We start from the raw sequence: 20,863 nt of genomic DNA on the forward strand, positions 1-20,863 counted from the left end.
CTTGCGACTCTACTACATGCCATTCAGCCACCTAAATGCTGAGTATTATTTAATGTCATACGGCAACCAGCTTTATGGATGCAAAGCTTTTATGTGAATTTAATAATATTTTTAAAATTAATTGCTATTAAATCTAAGTGGTAGGTACAATGGCTGGTTTGGAAACTTTGGATAAATTTTGGCACAGTATTCCGATGTAACTCATGAAAAGATCCTGAGACCTTCCGAAATTTATTAAAAATAGCATTCTTTGCAATTGTGTTATGCAATTAAAACTTGATTTTAATGACACAGATGGCTCCTGCCCCTACTTCTCTCATCTAAACCAAGAAAGAGTCATGTAGAAGGTGACGATGACTTCCATAATGATTTGGAATCAAGCGAACAGCTGGAAATCGAACTGTCAAGGTCTGGCTCGAACATAGTGGAGTGCATCGGTAGGTAAATATGACCAATATATCCAGGTTTTCTACAAAACAAAATATCTGGCACACATTGCAGCCTTGCTGCATATGCTAAACTGCATGGCTGCTCATATTGTGGTGCATAATTTGGGTATATAAATGTATTTTGGTATTAGCTACTTTCACTTATTGTTAGTGTATAAAGCAGATATACAGAAAGCAGAGTGGCTTGAAATAATACTGCAGCAGATCAGTGAAATGTAGGTAAATTTATTTTATGGTTGATACATATGCTTTTTATAATAATATTAGCATATGGTATTTATTTAGCAGGTTATGAGGTACAGAGCTTAAAACTCAACTGCAATGACTGCACCAGCTTTATAGCCTCCTGTCCAGGTTTACGCATCAGGGGATGATGCGATACTAATCAGTGTAAAAGATAGAGGTGGTATGTTTCCACCTCATCCTGTCATCACAAAGATATGTCTAGGCTCAGAACTGAGCATACGGCAGGGTGTCGACTTACAAGGAATCACTGCAGACATACACAAGCTGGTGGTCACTAAAACTCTTTCATCGGTTTTACAAAGCAATTTGCATCAGGGATTTCCATGCTCGTTCCACTGCACAGCGCAACGTTAGTTAAAATATCACCTCCAGATATTTCAGGATTATAATTCATCAGGAGGCTACAAAGGTAGCAGCTAACAAGAAAATCTCAGATCATGGCTCAGCCGACTGGTCGTCTTTAGTCATGTGTAGCCTTTCACAGTATGTCTAGAAAAGTGTACCATTTGTCGCTTGTTTTCTACGAGTTTGCTGATGCTGTTTGCATAACACCCAAGACCCAACATTTATATTCATGGCAGACTGCAATCAGCGTACGATGTACCAGTGTGTATGCATTTGAAATCAGTTTGTACACCTAGCTATCTGACATGTTAGCCCATAGCATATGGCAACATTGATAATTTTGCAATATCTTTTGGAATACATGTGCATCAATATACACTTTTACTCGCACTTTTTATATGAAATATTCAACTTTATGTTTATAAATTTGCAGGGTAGGAAATACATAGTGTATAAGCGTTGTATCTAAAATTTGAAACAAATATCTTGCGTGCTTTAGTAGTTATATCGAATTACATGTAGCAACAAAAATGTCTCTTGATTCTTTCAGTGTAAACAATGATGACTCACTTGCCTGACCAGCTGCAAGTGAACAAAGCATTGCCCTTCTGTCACAAAGCATGCGGCTATTTATATAGGACATCACGGCTTTGCATTGCCCAGTCTCCTATAGCTAATAGGTCTTAAATAGGCTCGTAAATGTCACCTTCAAGAAAGGGTAGTGAGCTTCAGCCAGCGCATTGGCATTTAAAATACACCAAAGGTCAAGCTGAGAATTAAACATGAGTAGCAGTACGCAGACCAACACACACAGGCACACATACATATTGAGCTATCCCTGCTACTTCACTCTGTATGGGGTATAAGTGGTAACATCACTTATGAGTTCAATATAGTGTCAGGGTCAGTCATGTAGTAGGACACTCCCCTGGTCATGAATATAATCTCCAACATATCTATGGCAAAACAGTCTTCAGCCATTTTGCAGCTGTTTAACTATGTGAATACAATTGTGAGAACTTTTCAAATTTATGCAATTCAAGTTAGTTTATTTTTATCCTATAAAGTTCTGATCAGACATCAGCTGTAATCAGCAATTTGGATTTAAATGCTCTCTGTTGTGTCCTTATGAGGCTTACAGCGTACCCATACCCGTGGTTTTATAGGACTATTTTGACTATTAGGACTAAAAATGGCTTGAGACAGCTGGAACAAACATTTACTGAACCAAAATGAATCGAACAATATTAGAGCATGAGCGTTTAATTAATCTAGCAAAAGGGCTACCCAAATATTGCAGCAGTAATATTAGGTGCTCAAAATTAGCCAGTTCAACCTTCTTAGGAGGGTTTTTGACATACACTATTTTCCCATGATGGGCAGTGCTTCGGAGTTGCGCCCTTTCCGAATCATGGAAACGGCGTCTTCGCACTGAAATCACTGCGCACTGATCAGTGCGAAGTCTGTGCAAATTTGCAACAAGGAAACAGCAACTGCGCAGTGGCTGCACATATCTCCCATGCCATGAAAACGGATTCTTCGAGGGCCATGAAATAGTACAAAAGCTATCCTGCTAATCTTGTTTTTTTCTAATCTGATTTTCTTTCACCTATATTTAATTATGGTCTGCGCCCACAAGGATGAGGTGATTACTTTCCCAGACTTTGTTATCGACGCCAACACCTTTTGAGAAACAGGAGGCACGTCCTAAATAACGTTTAAATAATATATTGCTTAAAAAATTCTTATTAAAAATATATTACTTTGTAAAAATTGTGTTAAGTTTTGTAAAACATTGTGATTGTGTATTGTAAATAAAAGTATAATGATGACAGAAGCATAAAAAGACCTTTTCTGATGTTCGGTATCCATGATCGATTCAATTTCTCCATCAGGCGATTCGATTTATACAATGTATCTTCTCTGGCTAATTTGCTGAAAACCGCTGCGCAGCATGGTAACGTGTCAATCCCTTCGACTTCGGAGGGGGCTGCATCGCAGTACTGCGCACCATGGAAACATAGTTATAGTCCTTTTAACATTGCTCTAACAATAGACCGATCTTTAAACAGAGCAGCTCGTTTATTGTGAACGATATTTGCAATAAGGTTTCCTTTTATACATTTGGAAAATTTGCAGGTATTTTATAACCATAAAACAGCTAAAGATTTTTGCTTAGATTTTAAAATAACCTATCTAAAGTTTTTTTTAAATTCTGCAACTGAATAAAGCATTGTTGCAGAAAAACAGTGATATCTTATAGAGATGTTGTTTTCATTGCATGAAGCAAGACTAAAGCTGAATAAGGATACTTCATTAATAATAATTTTGTTTGTGTTTTAAAGAACATTGTTAAATATTAAAATGGTTTTCTATTCTGTGCTAAAGTTTTGCATGCAAACAATAAAATAGAAGGAACTTAAATGACAACATAGGTGAAACAAGTGCAGGCCTCGATTGAGTAAAATGTTGATGTATTGTACCTAAGTTCACTTGAAATGTAGAAAAGAGTAAATTGAATGTAATAAAATCCTGCAAAAGTGCTCTCAACTTCAATGAGGAATTAGTACGAGTGACTGCGCGTTACAATCAGAGAATATGAATAATTAAGCATTTTGCTATGTACACACTGTACTCTGCAATCGAGCGTTTCAATAAACACTTGCTGATGTGGATTTAACACCAGGCTTGACCTCATAGGTCAAGTACTAGCCTAATTAATGACTTAATAAATAGCCAAACAGTCTTGTCCCCGCTAAGCCCCGCAGCAATGATTCGGAAGGTTGGCACATTGAGACTGCTGAAATGGAAATAGAAACGACTGAATCGTGAAAATGTTTTTAATGTGATTGTCGTCGATATTCTAATGCACATTAATAACACTAGTGCCGTTTCCATAATTGGCAAGAACAATGGATTCGATAATGTTTTGTAGATCGCAAAACTCGCTTAGTTTGCGGATTTATGCCGTTTCTATGACGCAGATAACTTGTGGATTGGCTCAGTTTGCAAATTATGAGCGTCATGGAAACGCAGCTATTGTCTGTTAATTCTCTAGCATGTTGAACTCTTCTCTAGTTGAGCTCTAAGAGATGAGCGAATTAATCACATCCTTCAAATAGCACTACAGTAGATGGTCTCACTGTCAAGGACTGTTACACAGGCTGAGGATGTCTGACTGCTAACATGAGCTCAGTCCGTTGACTATCTTTGCATCGACTATCTATGCCATCTCACCGTGCGGTGCAATCTAACCATAATGTTTTGGAATGTTGCATATATGTTACAGCCATTCTAAAAATAGAAATACACACAAATTTTTATTAATCATTTTGATACTTATGTGGCTACAACATATAATGGCACTGTTTTGAAGCTGTCTTCCATTATATTTGCAGATGTGTCAAAGGTTGGCTTGCAATAAAATTCACATTACAGTTATTTGGTATTAAAAGATTCACCATGTCTTACTCTGTTATGTTGTAGGTGCAAAATATGTGAAAAGGGATTACAAGCTCTTAAAAGCTCAAAAACGAAAAGCCGCCATAGCTTAGAATCTCTTTATTTCGATGACGTAACCACGAAGTTTGGTTATTGTCTTGTCACGAATGTTCTCACGCGAATTGAAAGGCCAATACAAAGCTCAATATAAAACTTATCGTAGTATTAGTTTATGACAAACACTTTGGGTTTTACCAAAGACCGCATATCAAATATAGATGCTCACTACTTTACAGTTTTGCTTCGGCCTGGTCTAATTGGCAAGTCATAATCTGATAATGTGACCCAACACTTCGCAAATAAATTTTGCAGCGCTTTTCGATCATCAAAGGTGACCAACAGGCTCGTCATGATTATCAGACAATGATATGTACTCCTTCGGGGTAAGGTTAAAATATTTAATGAACTTTTGCGATAAGTTATAAGATATCAGTGCTAAAAGTGACAGCATTACAATGACGATAAAACTGACGCGTAAGAACAATAGACATAGTTTGATTGAATGCGTGAAGTATATTTGTGAAAACATTTTGACGAATAAGATTGCATGAAAGTGTAAACAGAATCCATCTCTCACAACTACATCACGTTTGAGCCGTTTTGGAAAGGGAATCCAAACTACGGCGGTCTCGTGGGGCTGCGATTTTATGTTCGTTTTTGAGCTTTTAAGAGCTTGTAATCACATTTCCACATCTTTTGCACCTACAACACAACAGAGTAAGACATAGTGAATATTTTCATATCAAATAACGGTAATGTGAATTTTGTTGCAAGTCAACCTTTAACAACTAAACACCTGGCCAGACATTTAGTTGTGCTGCCAAAATAGATGACTATGGTATATTTAAACCCACCAGTCTCATGTGCATCGCATCTCCATCATTCGCTCATTGAGCAATGCTATGGCTGTCCCAAAGTAGGTATTATTCATGGAGTAAGCTCTATGACTGCATGAACAGTAATCAATCAAAAGTTTACTATTTTAGTCATGTTTACCAGTTTGCCTCTTCGCTATGACATCACTCAATAGGCTTACAGTGGAAATGTCTTACCTTGTGTTTACACTGCAGCAACTACTATCAATTTTAGTTGCACATGAAATTGGCTGCAATCACATAGCTGCAACTTCCTACAACTCCACCGATGATTGCACAGTAAAATTTTAGATTTACCAGACTTATTTGTTTTTTGAAACATGTAAACAGTTAGAATTTATATTTTCGAAGCTTGATGCAGTTGCGCGAGTGCATTGGGCGGAGTCAATGACTATCTTTGACATCAAACATCTTTGTAAGCTTTTTCCCTTACAGATGTTGTCACCCGCAGCTAAAGCTTGGAACATCAGCAGAATATATAACAAAATCTTTGTGATAGCTTTTGTCATGTTGTGGAGGATTTTGTTCACCCAACCTCAGACAAGCTGACTATTTTACAGCGCTTATTGCTTGCAGTTTGAATTTTTCACCTTTATTGCTCTTCTATATGAATAAACATGTTTCACCAATCATTGCAAATGCTAGTTGACTTTGATCATGTCTCATCGCTTTTCTTCTTTTCACAGTGTATGACTTAGTATGAGGCTTCCTAGTTCATCTACTAGCAAAGTTATGGTAGGGATACTTAACAATAACTTTCAATACGTCTACTTCATTTAAAAGCTACAGAGTGACAAATCTAAACATCTGAGGTATGCATGAGTTGACATTAACTGACTTGCCCTTAATTCGATTATGGAGCAAACTTTGAAGGCATGGTATCAAATGAAACCATATACATGTACCTCTGAAAGGTGTTATGAGGTCACTTAAGTTAAAGTTAAACTAAGCCAAAATAAATTTGGGCCTACAAAAACAACACTTGAGCTAAGGTTAAAATGGTCCGCTGCTTCTGTAAAAAGTATTCACAAAATTAGCCATTATTCTTCTTTGAGGTGGGTTTTCAGATAATATGTCACATATTTCAAACATTCATCTTGTTCATTGCTAATAAGACTAATATGCTCATTGCTAATATGATTAATTTATCTCTGCAAAACAATCCAGTTCATTAGAACATTGTCAAGACATGCACAACGCTTCATTTATTACTAGGTGAATGCCCTGCGTTGCAAGGGTAATAGAACTGCTTATAAACACTACATTACCTACTACATTACAATTACAGTACATTATCTGCAACTGTTTATAAGTTGTTTTATTACCCCTGCAATGCCAGGCATTCAGCTAGTGAGGCTATGAGCCCTGAAGCTAGATGGTAATTATTATCATTGCTATAACAGGACTACACTTAGACACAGATTAATATATATATATATAAATATATATATATATACATATATATATATATATATATATATATATATATATATATATATATATATTGTAATGGCTTGGCCGGTAGCTGAGCCAGCCTTACTATCCTAACAAGCCGGTGCAGCCTGAACTCTGGGCCTTCCCCTCGTCGGCCTGCCTGACACACCTAGTGGTCTGATCAGGCCACGGCTGGTTGCCCCAATCTCAGGCTCACTTGGAACGCTAACACAGCCTGCTCTCTGAGACCCTATCTAGGCGAGTCTAGGTTCCGGGCTAGCTTACTGTAGGGCCTGATCTCTAATGCTATGGCATTTCTGATCAGGTCCTGTTGTAGCGTAGCCAACCCTTAGCCTTCCTTAGGTATCTCCCAAGCAGTCCTTACTTGAAGCTAGATCAGTTTTGGTAGAATGGTCCTGACTAAGCCACCCAGGCAGGCATAAACGTGATCAGTCGGTGTGAGTGAATTTAGCCTATTTATTATATATAATCATGAATACATGTTGCACAGTGTCGCCCACTTACATAATGATTACATAACACCTAATTACGTTGCGGCAAGCCTGTGAGGCAGGCCTAGATATGCAGTGTTACATAATAGGGTATAATAGAAAAGCACACATAAGGTTGTAATACAGAACATTGATATCTAAAGATAAGAGCATAGTTAATACATTTGTCTAGTCCTCCACAATATATATATATATAAAAAATTGTTTCCTCACCCCGGATACCCCGTATGGGTGGTAAATTCTGCTCTAACTCGGGTCTCCTACCAGAGACCTGGGAGTTTGAGCACTCGCCTCAAGATCTTAGCTGTTCCCAATAGCGCACTTTTCTGCAACTCACCTGAGTTGATTGCTGTTGGTATTTGGGCAAGCCACATTTTATGCGCCGGTGTTATTGCGCCCAGTGCCCCAATGACTACTGGGATTACAGTTGTTCTTACATTCCAGCATTTTTCAATTTCTTCTCCAGAAAGGGAGATATTTATATATCTATGTATGTATCTATTTATATATCTATTTATGGATGTATATATATATACATATATATATACATACATATATATATATATATATATATATATATATAAAGTTTATTAAAAACTACAGGTTAAAATCATTACTAGTATTAGTTTCATGCAATCGTGTTGCAATCTTCAGGTAGAATGACTAAAATGTATAATGTACAAGCTATAAAATTACTTAATAAAGCTGAGGGCTTAATACTATTGTGTGATATATATTATAGTATACAGCAAATTATGTAGTCAAATTATGTTATTGAGCTAATTAGATGTTTTCTGGCATGCCGGCATGTGGATATTAGCTCACTTCTAGTGTTAAGGCTGGCTAACTTCGGTTCGAATATGATGAAGTACTTTTTCCATAGACATAACTGGCAAGATTTTGTTGATGTGTTCTAAGATCGCGCTCTTTTGATGATCTTCCAGGTTATATTATAGCGAATGTTCTTGTCTTAAGTCCCATATGTATTTACTCAATTCTGTTTGTAGCCTTTTAGTAGGATATTTAAAGGATGTATTGTGGTTGGCTAGTCTTGTTTTAAAAGTTGTTTCGGTTAGGCCTACATACGTTTGTTTCTCTTGCCCATCGCGTTCTTCAGACTCTACGGTTGCCTGATATACTATGCATTTTGAAAGGCATTCTCCATGTAGAGGGCAATTTTCCCGATTTTTGCAATTGCATTTTCTGTCGATGTTGGTTGGTTGTGATAGTGCTTGTTTATTGTGCCCGCTAATTATGTGGTTGATATTAGAAGCACAGCTATAACTTAGTTTTACGGAGTTTTTGTTGAAGATTTTGTGTAATTTGTGTTCTGGTGGAAATTTACTCTCCAGGATCTGGAAAAATTGTTTACCGATCATGGTGTTAACAGCTTTGTTGTTGTGTAATTTGTGTTCTGGTGGAAATTCACTCTCCATTTGTGGTTGCATCATCATCATGCTCTAATTGACTCAATTATTGAGCACTTTACAGTGTAAACCACATATATATATGTGGTTTACACTGTACACCATATATATATATACATATATATGTATATATATATATATATATATATATATATATATATATATATATATATATATATATATATATATATATATATATATATATATATATATATATATATATAGACTGTTGTTTATTATTCATTAGGCTCAGCTTACTTTTGTAGTCTATCAAGAATCACATGTAAGCCCATGTCTATTATTTTAGTGACATCTGTGATTGACTGGTTTAGAACATCAACTAGCCAGATATGCAAAAAAACAGAAAATAAACGCTCCATTTGCAGATTATGGTTATGTACATAGTGTTGACACAAAATTTTGCATAAAACACGCAAATAAAATCACAAGGAAAATGATAGCAAGTAGGCAAGCAAATACCAAATGTGTCGACAAGCCTGAACAATGATGTTGTGTCTTCTAATATACAACCCTGATTTCTAAAGCTAAGAGCTGTCTGATGTGGACTACTGAGCCGTAGCGATACTAACTGGTAGTCTAAACATTTTACTTGAACATTATATTTATAGTAAATGGATTATGATATACCTTAAATGCACAAACCCTATTACCCAAACAGACAATAGAAAAACCATTTGTGGTTGCATTGTACTATAGACATTTCGCTTAGTATCAAATCTACATATGATGTATTTTAACAATTCTAAAGCCAAATTAATCTAGCTTATCCTTCAGTGTCCTATTTGGATCTGAACTGCAACATGATAAAAATGAATTTTTTAAAACTAATTTAATGTGAACTTGTTAAAGATTTTCATAAACATGACTTGACTTGGAGCTCTCTACATGCACATGTATTTTTCTATGTAATGCAAAAACACTGATTCAGTTCAAGCATGTACTCAGCTGCAATCTATTTCAATAACAGATTACCCAGTTTTTTCCAGTTAGAGTTTTCCCTCCTTGGAAGGTTTCATCTATGAGGTGTTAATCATGCCTCATAGCATTTCTCTAGAATTACTAGCAATTATCTGATACAACCTCCGGTAACTTGTCTTACTGCACCCTAAAACTTATGCTTAGTACCATGTGATTCTGCAAAAGAGTTGAAACCTGACAACAACAGAAGCTATGAAACATCCTGATAAAATACACCACAGTATAACAACTCCTTACCAGTTCTTTAGTATAACTACTAAATTGATGAAAACTGCCATATTTGGTAAAATCATCATTTATTATTATTCTAACATTATGACAGAACTAAATTATTTAGCGGAATGAAAGGTATATACTTTCGGTACTATGTTATGCAAATAAAATGTATGAATAAATCGAGTATTGAATAGTAATTTGAAAGTATTCAAACAATGTTGTTTTGGTATAATAAATCAAAACTCAAACCAAAAATGTTTAAAAATATTACACAGGCTCACAACAGCAGACTCAAGTCTTTTGAAATAATTTCAACAAAATACATTTTTAATTAATTGGTTAAAAACATTTAACTTACAAAACAAAATGTAAACATGAAAAATTTGTTTAAAATGTACTAATACACATATTAAACTTACTTGTATTTCGTCTATATAATTTGTAAAAGCTTTTAATGATAAAAAACAAATATCTGGCAAGCCAATTGCATTATCGTTTTTGGAATTTCAGTACTTAATGCTACAATTTTTAAAACCTTGCCGTAGTATTATTAACTCCCCTAAAACATATCAGTTGATGTTACACACATAGAATCAAAGTACTTGTTAATAAAATGTCGTTTGTCAAATTATATAAAGACTGTTTTTTTGCATCATCATTACTTCTAAGAATTACAATTGTAGCTGAATGCTTTATGCCTATTTACCAAATGTATATGTAGAACAGTCTAAACAGATGCAACTACTGTGAACTAGTAAGTGCTGCAGCTTTATAACCTCGTTACATTTATATTACTGCTACACTTTCCTCTTTAGAAACTCTTTGTTTGCATTCAAACTTCTTTGCGTTGGCCTGTTATCAAATTAGCTAATGTTTTACTTTTTCAGCGCTCTCTGAAGTGAGTACCAGTATCAGTTGGTATTATTTTTGAAATTTGCTCTTTTCAACTATATTTGCATTTATCTCAAATTTTTAACAGGTTACTAATGAGGTTTTAACTACATTACTAATGAGTTTATGGTCAAAACGCATACAGCGGTAGTCTGTCATTCTTGCTATAAACTTTGTAGTATTATTTTACATACCTAGTATTTAGGATCTTCAGTTAATAGCATCTATAAACTGTATGCAAAGTGAATACAGTGTCTTTCTTTTCGTGAATTTTAGCAAGTCAATAATCTTACTTTCCATTTTATTGACTACTGCAGTTTAACTATGTTAGTTTCAAAAAATTGCAAGCATCAACTATTATAGCAATTTAATAAAAACGAGTTAATGTGAAACTAAAAGTTGTCCTTTTGTTAAAGCGTAGTGGTACAACTCCCAAATTATTAAAACATCACTTGAAGTTACTGTATCTTGCTGCAAAATGAGAAGGTAACTTCTATGTAATTTTGTATGCAAAATATAAATATTGTGTGGCGTGCTCCGAGCAAATATGTCAACAGCATTGTTGCTTTTAGATGCAAGCTCATAATTTGTTTAAATAGGTTTCTTTCTAAATATTATTGCATATCTCCCAGCTGAAAATTTGGGATCTAGAAGCGACCACTAGCGGTGGAAACCGTCATGGTCAGGATACACTTGCCTGACCATAATGTTCCTGATTGCAACTCATAATTAATCACATTTGGCTAATGTCTAAAACTCTCTGTACCATTGTGCTCGATTTCTCAAAATAATGAATATCGATAGAGCTATTAATAATTCCCATACAAAAATGAGAAAAGTAAAATGATTGCAGACAGCTGTTATGATGAAAAAGACAAATGATTGCTATCAATTGGTTTTAGTCAAAACAATATTTGCATAGGAGGATGGCAAAATGGGTAAAACTAAAATTAATCTTTTTTTTAATAGTTTGTTGTTCGCCTATTTATTAAACTACCAACAAAAGCTCTAATAGAACCAGTTATACAACTATGTACATATGTTACACCATAATGTTATAGCAACATAGCAAGCCAATGTTATACGCATGTTTACACTCCAACATCCTAAAGTAATGTTTTTGTAACATTGCTGGGACATTTATTTGAAAGTAAAAACAATATAACACCATAATGTTTTAACTACATTGCAAGGCAACGTTATATAAATGTTTACGCTGGAACATTCAAAGGTAATATTTTGGGAATATTCCTGGGACATTCATTTGAATGTAAATATGATGTCACACCATAATATTCCAACTACATAGCAAGCCAATGTTATATGAATGTTAACACTCAAACATTCCAGAGTAACGTTCCTGTGACATTTCTGGGACATTCATTTGAAGTTAATGATGATGTCACACCATAATATTCTAGCTACATTGCTAGCCAATGTTATTTGAATGTTTTCACTCGAACATTCCAGAGTAACGTTCCTGGGACGTTCCTAAGACATTCATTTGAAGTTAAATATGCCGTCACACCATAATATTCTAGTTACAATGCCAGCCAACGTTATGTGAATGTTTTCAATTGAACATTCCAAAGTAACGTTCCTGGGACATTCCTAAGACATTCATTTGAAGTTAAATATGATGTAACACCATAATATTCTAACTACATTACAAGCCAATGTTATATGAACATTAACTCTCGAACATTCCAAAGTAACATTCTTGAAACATTGTTGGGACAATTATTTGAATGTAAATATGATGTCACTCCATAATATTCCAGTTACATTTCAAGCCAATGTTATATGAATGTTTTCACTTGAACATTCCAGAGTAACGTTGCTGGGACATTCCTGGGACATTCATTAATAATGTTCGCTAACGACGTTATGAAAACGTTTCCAAAGTATATTCCTGTAACATTCTGCTGAACGTTATGATAATATTATTGCACAACATTCTATGCAACGTTCCTGCGACATTGTTGGAACATAATTCCACAATGATCATCAAATAACGTTTGTAGAACGTTATCACAATGTTTTTTTGGAACGTTATTTCAGCGTAACGTTACGGAACATCCCAGGAATGTCGTTGTTAGTTGGATATCCTGGTGAATGACAGGAGTTGCCCATTGTATTAGCAATTGCGAATGCAGTATAGAGTAGATATGCTGCTTTTACAATTATATTATATTCATGAATAAACTAACTTCTATTCATGAATAAAATATCAAATATATCCTGGGACATTCCTATGAAATTCATTTAAAGTTAAATATGATGTTACACCATAATATTCTAGTTACATTGCAAGCTAATGTTATATGAATGTTAACCCTCGAACATTCCAAATTAACATTTTTGTAACACTGCTAGGACATTCATTTGAAAGTAAAATTGAGGTAACACCATAATATTCCAACTACATTGCTAACCAATGTTATAATAATGTTTGCACTCGAACATTCAAAAGTAACATTCCTGAAACATTGCTAGAAAATTCATTTGAAGTTAAATATGATGTCACACCATAATATTCTAGCTACATTGCTAGCCAATGTTATATGAATGTTTTCACTCGAACATTCAAAAGTAACATTTCTGTAACATTGCTAGGACAATCATTTGAAAGTAAAATTTATGTAACACCATAATGTTCTAACTACATTACAAGCCAATGTTATGTGAACATTAACTCTCGAACATTCAAAAGTAACATTCCTGAAACATTGTTGGGACAATTATTTGAATGTAAATATGATGTCACCCCATAATATTCCAGCTACATTTCAAGCCAATGTTATATGAATGTTTTCACTCGAACTTTCGAGAGTAACGTTGCTGGGACATTCCTGGAACATTCATTTGAAGGTAAATATGACGTCACACCATAATATTCTAGCTACATTGCCAGCCAACGTCATGTGAATGTTTTCACTTGAACATTCCAGAGTAACGTTCCCTGGACATTTCTAAGACATCCGTTTGAAGTTAATTATGATGTCACACCGTAATATTCTAGTTACATTGCAAGCCAATGTTATGTGAATGTTAACACTCAAACATTCAAAAGTAACATTCCTGAAAAATTGCTAGAAAATTCATTTGAAGTTAAATATGATGTCGCGCCATAATATTCTAGTTACATTGCAAGCCAATGTTATATGAATGTTAACCCTCGAACATTCAAAAGTAACATTTCTGTAACATTGCTAGGACATTCATTTGAAAGTAAAATTGATGTAACACCATAATGTTCTAACTACATTACAAGCCAATGTAATATGAACATCAACTCTCGAACATTCAAAAGTAACATTCCTGAAACATTGTTGGGACAATTATTTGAATGTAAATATGATGTCACCCCATAATATTCCAGTTACATTTCAAGCTAATGTTATATGAATGTTTTCACTCGAACATTCCAGAGTAACGTTGCTGGGACATTCCTGGGACATTCATTAATAATGTTCGCTAACGACGTTATGATAACGTTTCCAAAGTATATTCCTGTAACATTCTGCTGAACGTTATGATAATATTATTGCACAACATTCTATGCAACGGTCCTGCGACATTGTTGGAACATAATTCTACAATGATCATCAAATAACGTTTGTAGAACGTTATGACAATGTTTTTTTGGAACGTTATTTCAGCGTAACGTTACGGAACATCCCAGGAATGTCGTTGTTAGTTGGGTACAAGCTGCATGACTCATTCATCTCTACTTCTGATACTGTTGAGTCCATCAGCATCCATGAGAACAGACTATACATATTGTCTTGTAGTAAGCCTTGTACAGTAAGTGTCTATGATATGTCGGGACGAGTGATCACAACCTGGCAGCACCCTTATCATGGCCATATCTGTAGCATGCTGACTGTAGCAGCATGTAAGGTAGTGGTTGCTGATCCTCCTAACAAGAGACTAACTATTTATTCTCTCACTGGTAAAACACTGCGTAACATCAGCTGCCCCCTTTTAAGTAATAATGAGGTCTCAATATGCGCTGGACATGGTGATGATGTCATCATAGCTGACTATAAGACAAAGAAAGTCTTCAGATTAAACATCACCACTGGGAATGTCATGTGGACTTTCACCCATCCTGATCATCCACTAGGTCTGGTCTGCTATGGAGACTACATACTGGTATAGCTGCACACAACAGCAATATCATCTACACACTCAGCTATGCTACAGGTAAGTTGTATGTATGAGGTGCTGGTTAGTAACATTTATTGAGAGTATCTTGTTAGCTTAGGAAGCATTTCATTATTTAGCATAAGTTTTTGCTTGAAATTGTTCTATTACAAAAAATGTTTTCAAATCCTGGTATAAGTATCTTTAAACCCTTCATAACTTTATGTATGATTTTTAAAATTAAATTACAATATGTTATCATAGTCAAATTGAGCAAAAATTCATTGAAATTTCCTTTCGTTGTTTTTCAATGTTGAATAGGTGAAATGTAATTTACTGTTTATAACTAGTTTAAAAGCAATACAATATATTAGATATTTGATATATAATTTCCTATATATAATTTAGCATGATTAAAAAGCTCACTAACCTAGTAAGACAATACAAAGTGTTTATTAAGTTGTTCTGTCAGGATCAGTTCTCCTTGGAATGATGAGTATACACCACTGAAGTCATGATTATTGTATTTAATATTTATATTAACATATTAACAGACAGAGTCTAGTATTGACTGGTACATCATCCTGTTCCTTGTAATGATAGGTTGTGTTACTTATAGGTTTGAACAAGCGAACACAAAACTGTGACAACTTTTTTCTAGTAAATTTGGCAACTGTCCAAATGAAAGTCTTATCAAATTTTTTATCAAGCAGAGTGGCCATGGCTCAGGTACCAGCTTTAGGTTGTTGCCTAAAGGTCACGATCAATCCTTGACTTACACCTTAATATAAATTTTTAACATATCTGTAGTGATGAAAATTAAAAACTGGCAATAAAAACTTGTTCTATATATCAGCATTGCATTGGTCTTATTCTTATTTTTCGTTTATTTTTATATATGCTCTTGGCTAAAGTTTCATTTGAAGCATTTCCAGTTATTTTATACATAATTACCAGATGTTTGATTCCTTTTATTTTTATATATAATTACAAGATGTTTGAGTCCTTTTATTTTTATATATAATTACCAGATGTATTCATCAATAAAATTTTGATTGTGTATTAAAATAATGAAGTTACAGTAAATTCTAATGAAAATTCTAATGAGAGTATGCACATCATCTTATGGCAATTTTGGCTGCAAAAGAGTCTTAGAAAGCAATAAAACAATTATTCAAATGAATGTTACAGTAACATTTTTAGCGGTTATATAAAAGGTGTGGCAGGGATAGTAGCTACAATAAATGACTCAGCCAAGTCCAGTATTTGGTGGTTGTTTGTTGCTTTCTGACGTTACTACTTTCTAGCAAGATTAGGTTGCTTTCTCAAGACAATTTTCTTCCATAAGTACTATTTTCTTTAATTGAACGATTTATTAAATTGTACCATCCTTGTTTATCTTTGCTGACCAAATGGTTACATGGCTAAACATTTGTTGATCTTCTCGCAAGTAGAACCTGCAACTTATTGTATCTTATTATAGCAAAATATGGGCAATATGGTTTGTTATCACTTACGATGTTATGTTTAATTTAGATTTTTATTAGCTTTTTATTGAAAATGTTGTCAGGTACTCTCTGTGTAGTAATTGTCTATACAAGTATATAAAGATATATTACAAGTATATAATAAGTATGGATGTGATGATTGTACAGTAATAATAATCAAGATATTCATATACTTTTGTTACAGGTGAGAAAGTATCAGAGATGAAAGATGATAGTATTGGTAGTCTCGTCAACCCTTCCTATAGTCTGAGTGTTAGTGCTAACACCTTGGTTGTACCTCAGTGGCGGCCCAAAGCGATGCTCTTCTATAAACTGAGTGAGAAATAAGGACCACATTCTTATTAATCATCATATAACAATATTCATGATCAGGTTTCATCAAGACTGACTACTCTACAGTAAAGTTATACTAACAGTATCATTATTATTATCATCATATTTTATCTTATATCAACTTTCTTAGCTAAATGGCTGACTGTATGATCTTAAACTGCGTATTTAGATGTAGTGCTGTCAGAAGTTTAACTTTACCTTTTTCTCTGCTGCCACAGCCTCATCTTGTTAAAGGGGCAGAACATGCTGATTGTTTGGTTTCACATCATGACATTTTTTAAAAGCATGAGATTTGTGTTCCAACCTCCTTAAATGCACATTTATACATGAATTTTATATACTTTTGTGATCATCATATCATACATTAATAATGGGGCTGATAAACATACTCTATTATAAGGATGATTCAGAATAAGATGCCTGTACGGTGATTACCTCCCTTTTCAATTCTACGTTGTTGCATATTAATAGACGTTGTAGAATTTATTTTCACGTATAATTTGAATGCATGAAAACTATTACGAGCATAGCAATCTACATGGGAATGGATATGAAAATTGACAAGGACATGAGTATGGGTACTGATATGGGAATGGTCATTGATCTTAGGCATGAGCTGGAACATGGAACTGAATATCAACGATAGCTTGGGCTTAAAACTCGATGAAGTCATGGGTGTGGCCATAACCTTGGTTGCAGGAAAAAACCTGTCCACTTTCAAAGACATGAATAGACATAGACAAGGCCATGGTAGTTAATGTCAGCACAAACCTAAAAAGAGCTAGATAATCTATGCATTAATTGTTAGTACTACGACAAGATATTCAGACCTGCTAACAATCACTCAGTCTAACTTAATGTATAAATTACTAGAATATAGCTTTTATGCATTCTATTCATTCCTCAATTAATTTTAAAATCATGTTAATATTGTAATGTTACTTTTGTTGAAAAATGAACTAGCTGAATAATCTTCAATTTGAAACTATATTTTGATAAAACCCACTTTGTGTGTGCGCGCATACAAGCACAAAGTGCATACTATAGGGTGCACACTACATGGTGCATACTGTAGTGCATACCTACCATTAACTGTGTGCGCACACACACACAAATACACACATTCAAGCGCTCAATTGGACGAGCGTGTGAATACTCAAACAGATGTATGTGCATGTCTTCATGCGCACCCTACACGTACCCATGTATTTGGAAGCTGTGCATGCAAGTGTGCACTCACAAGTGCATGCCCATGCTTGCACGCACATTCATACACATACCCACGCAAGTCACCTCACACTCACACACCAAAACACACTCACGCTCAGTAACACAACCTGCAGTACTAACTTAATATAACAGAAATGTGTAGTTATCCTAACATGAACACATTTGGTGGGCCAAAACTTTTGGTTCTCTCTGAACACCTGAATAAATCCTCCAGCTGTTAAAAAGCAGCTATTATTGTGGTGTATTAATACTATTAATAAGGATGAGAATTCTGATCAGGTATCATAGCTGAGTTACTACCACAAAGTGTGAGCAGAAAAGTAACCATAGCCCGAGAGCGATTCCACTTTAACAAGTTTTGTGTAGAGGAGTACATTGTTAGTTTTAAATAAAACAACAAAGTGCATCTACAGATTATCAAAACGGTAGGGTGTGAATTTGTCGATAAAGGTAAACTTCAAACACATTCAAAGCAAGGAAACTTAATGGATATCTTGTTGTTGTGACTGTTGGAAAGCTGCAGCGACAATTATAGCTGTTCACTCATGCAGTTAGAAGCTGTTGCAGCTTTAAAATAAATATAATATCTTCCACTTTTTTGTATAATAAACTTCTCTACTTATACTTGTAAACCGTTTGCATAAATAGCTCATCAACTGTTTGTTTTGAAATCCAATCAAAATTCTAAGATTAAAAACTGGCTGTGTATACACATGATTTCAAATTCAAGTGAAAAGGAGTTTCAAATTTTTAAGTTTTAATTGGAAGCATAGAAGCAAATGAGCTGGGAAAAGCAACGTTTTAAAACAAAATAACTACTAGGAATTAAAAATGTGGGTATATCACTACAGTTTATTTTCATAGAAGAGAGACAAAAATAGGAAATAAGAAAAACAATGTTGAGCCTATGGGGGTAAAATGAATGACATGTACAGTAAGACTTTGTAAGAATATTTGGTCTAAAATATAACAGTTTTACAAAATATAACATCAAAAAAAATTTATTATTAGTCAGATAAACTACAAGCAATTATGGAAGTTTGGAAGTTTTATCTATAACACCTCCCTCATGCTAGCATTTTAAATGTAATACAGCAACACGTTTAATATGCTGAAAACTATTTAGATCCTAACCAGAGTGCACCAAGTTTAAGACCAGTTTAATCACTATCAACAATATATCTTCAAAGTGATGATATCAAACGTGATTACAAGATGACAGGAGTTTTACCAGTATACAAGTTTGTGGAATTGTTGAGAAGATAATCTTAACTTTAGTAAGAGTCATGTTCATTTGCCTGAAGCAATGGGTGAAAGTTGTAACAAATATTGCAATGTACTGAATTTGAACTCTCAACACTCAGCTCGCTAGACTGATATCATCGCACCTCCACCGATTGATAGTCATATAGCATATCAGTATATAGTCATATACCATAAAGTCATATACAATATCTAGTCCAAAATATAACAGCTTTAACATGAAACAAAATTAATATATAGTCACTGATAGTCATATAGCAGATTAAAAATTTGTTTGTATAATTATTACATTTAATAATATCTCACACCAGGATACTTTTATAACAGCAGTTATACAGTAAGTTCAACTGAACAATCATAGTTGTAATGTTATCACTAGAGTAAGTCTTATTAACATGAATAAAACCGTCAACTAACAAAGTAGAGGTCGACATAATTATAATAAGGAGGTAAGCATTTTGAGTCACACAAGAATTATCGATGGTGCTCTTAAGGGTAACCAACAGTTACTGTATCTGTGCCATATGTCTTTAGCATATAACCACAATAAATTCTATATTAGGGATAATAACTTTGGCAGTGGTGATCCCCAATGAGAAAATGTGATAAGGAAAAAATAGCTAACGGACTAAATATTAATTACATGATCAAAGAACAGGAATAGTTATATATATAGTTATTACACTGGTGATCTCTCACACCCGGATACTAGTATAATAACAATTATACAGTAAGTTAAACTCCAACACGTATTCATTATTGTATCATTAGATCAAGTACTATTAACATAGATAACACAGTGGACTAACAAAGTAAAGGCTGACATATGATAAGTGGGTCAGCATTTTGATTCATACAATAACCATTGGTGGTGTTAGGAAGGGTACCCAACCACAAGTATTTGTCCCATATATCATTATCAATATATTCTATACTAAGATTGAGACCATTTGCAGTGGTGATCCCTAATAGGAGAAGGTGAAAAAGAGCTAACTAACTGAAGATCAACTGCTTACAGTCTGTGTTCATGCTCTCTCACTAGAAATGTTTACTTAGATATACATATGATGCTTATCACATCTCATACTTTAGACAGAATAGAGAAGCACTTTCCTACTTGCACTACTCTAGTACTAAAGCAAGAGTAGCAGCTTCTCCAGCCAAATAAACCACAATGTGCAAATCCTCCCTGTTGATTGGTTTTGGTGACAACTCTGGTACAATTCTGCAACCGGGATAAATTGCATTATATTGAATAACTGACATACTTTAACATTAGAAGTTTTAATTGTATTTTCGCTATGGTTGACTTGTAACAACAAAACTTGTAGCACTGACGCCTTGCACATAGCTCAATATTTCTGTAGTGCCTAAAATACCTAGTACCTCGCAACAAGACTATGGCTTTTTACTTACTTTCTCTCTGATGTAAACAAAAAAAGAGAAAGTAAGTAAACAAGATCTTTTGTTTTTTTAAAGTAAAAT

At 34.3% G+C, this 20,863-nt stretch overlaps 1 long non-coding RNA gene across 1 annotated transcript; it reads left to right on the forward strand.

Moving 5' to 3' along the window:
• Positions 1-369: 369 nt before the first annotated feature.
• LOC137401940 (uncharacterized) lies at positions 370-1,504 on the forward strand. Its single transcript, XR_010979402.1, has 2 exons — positions 370-437; positions 735-1,504. It is a non-coding gene; the product is annotated as an uncharacterized lncRNA (long non-coding RNA).
• Positions 1,505-20,863: the final 19,359 nt, after the last annotated feature.

Source organism: Watersipora subatra, chromosome 8 (genome assembly GCF_963576615.1).
Source record: "Watersipora subatra chromosome 8, tzWatSuba1.1, whole genome shotgun sequence".
NCBI lineage: Eukaryota > Metazoa > Bryozoa > Gymnolaemata > Cheilostomatida > Watersiporidae > Watersipora > Watersipora subatra.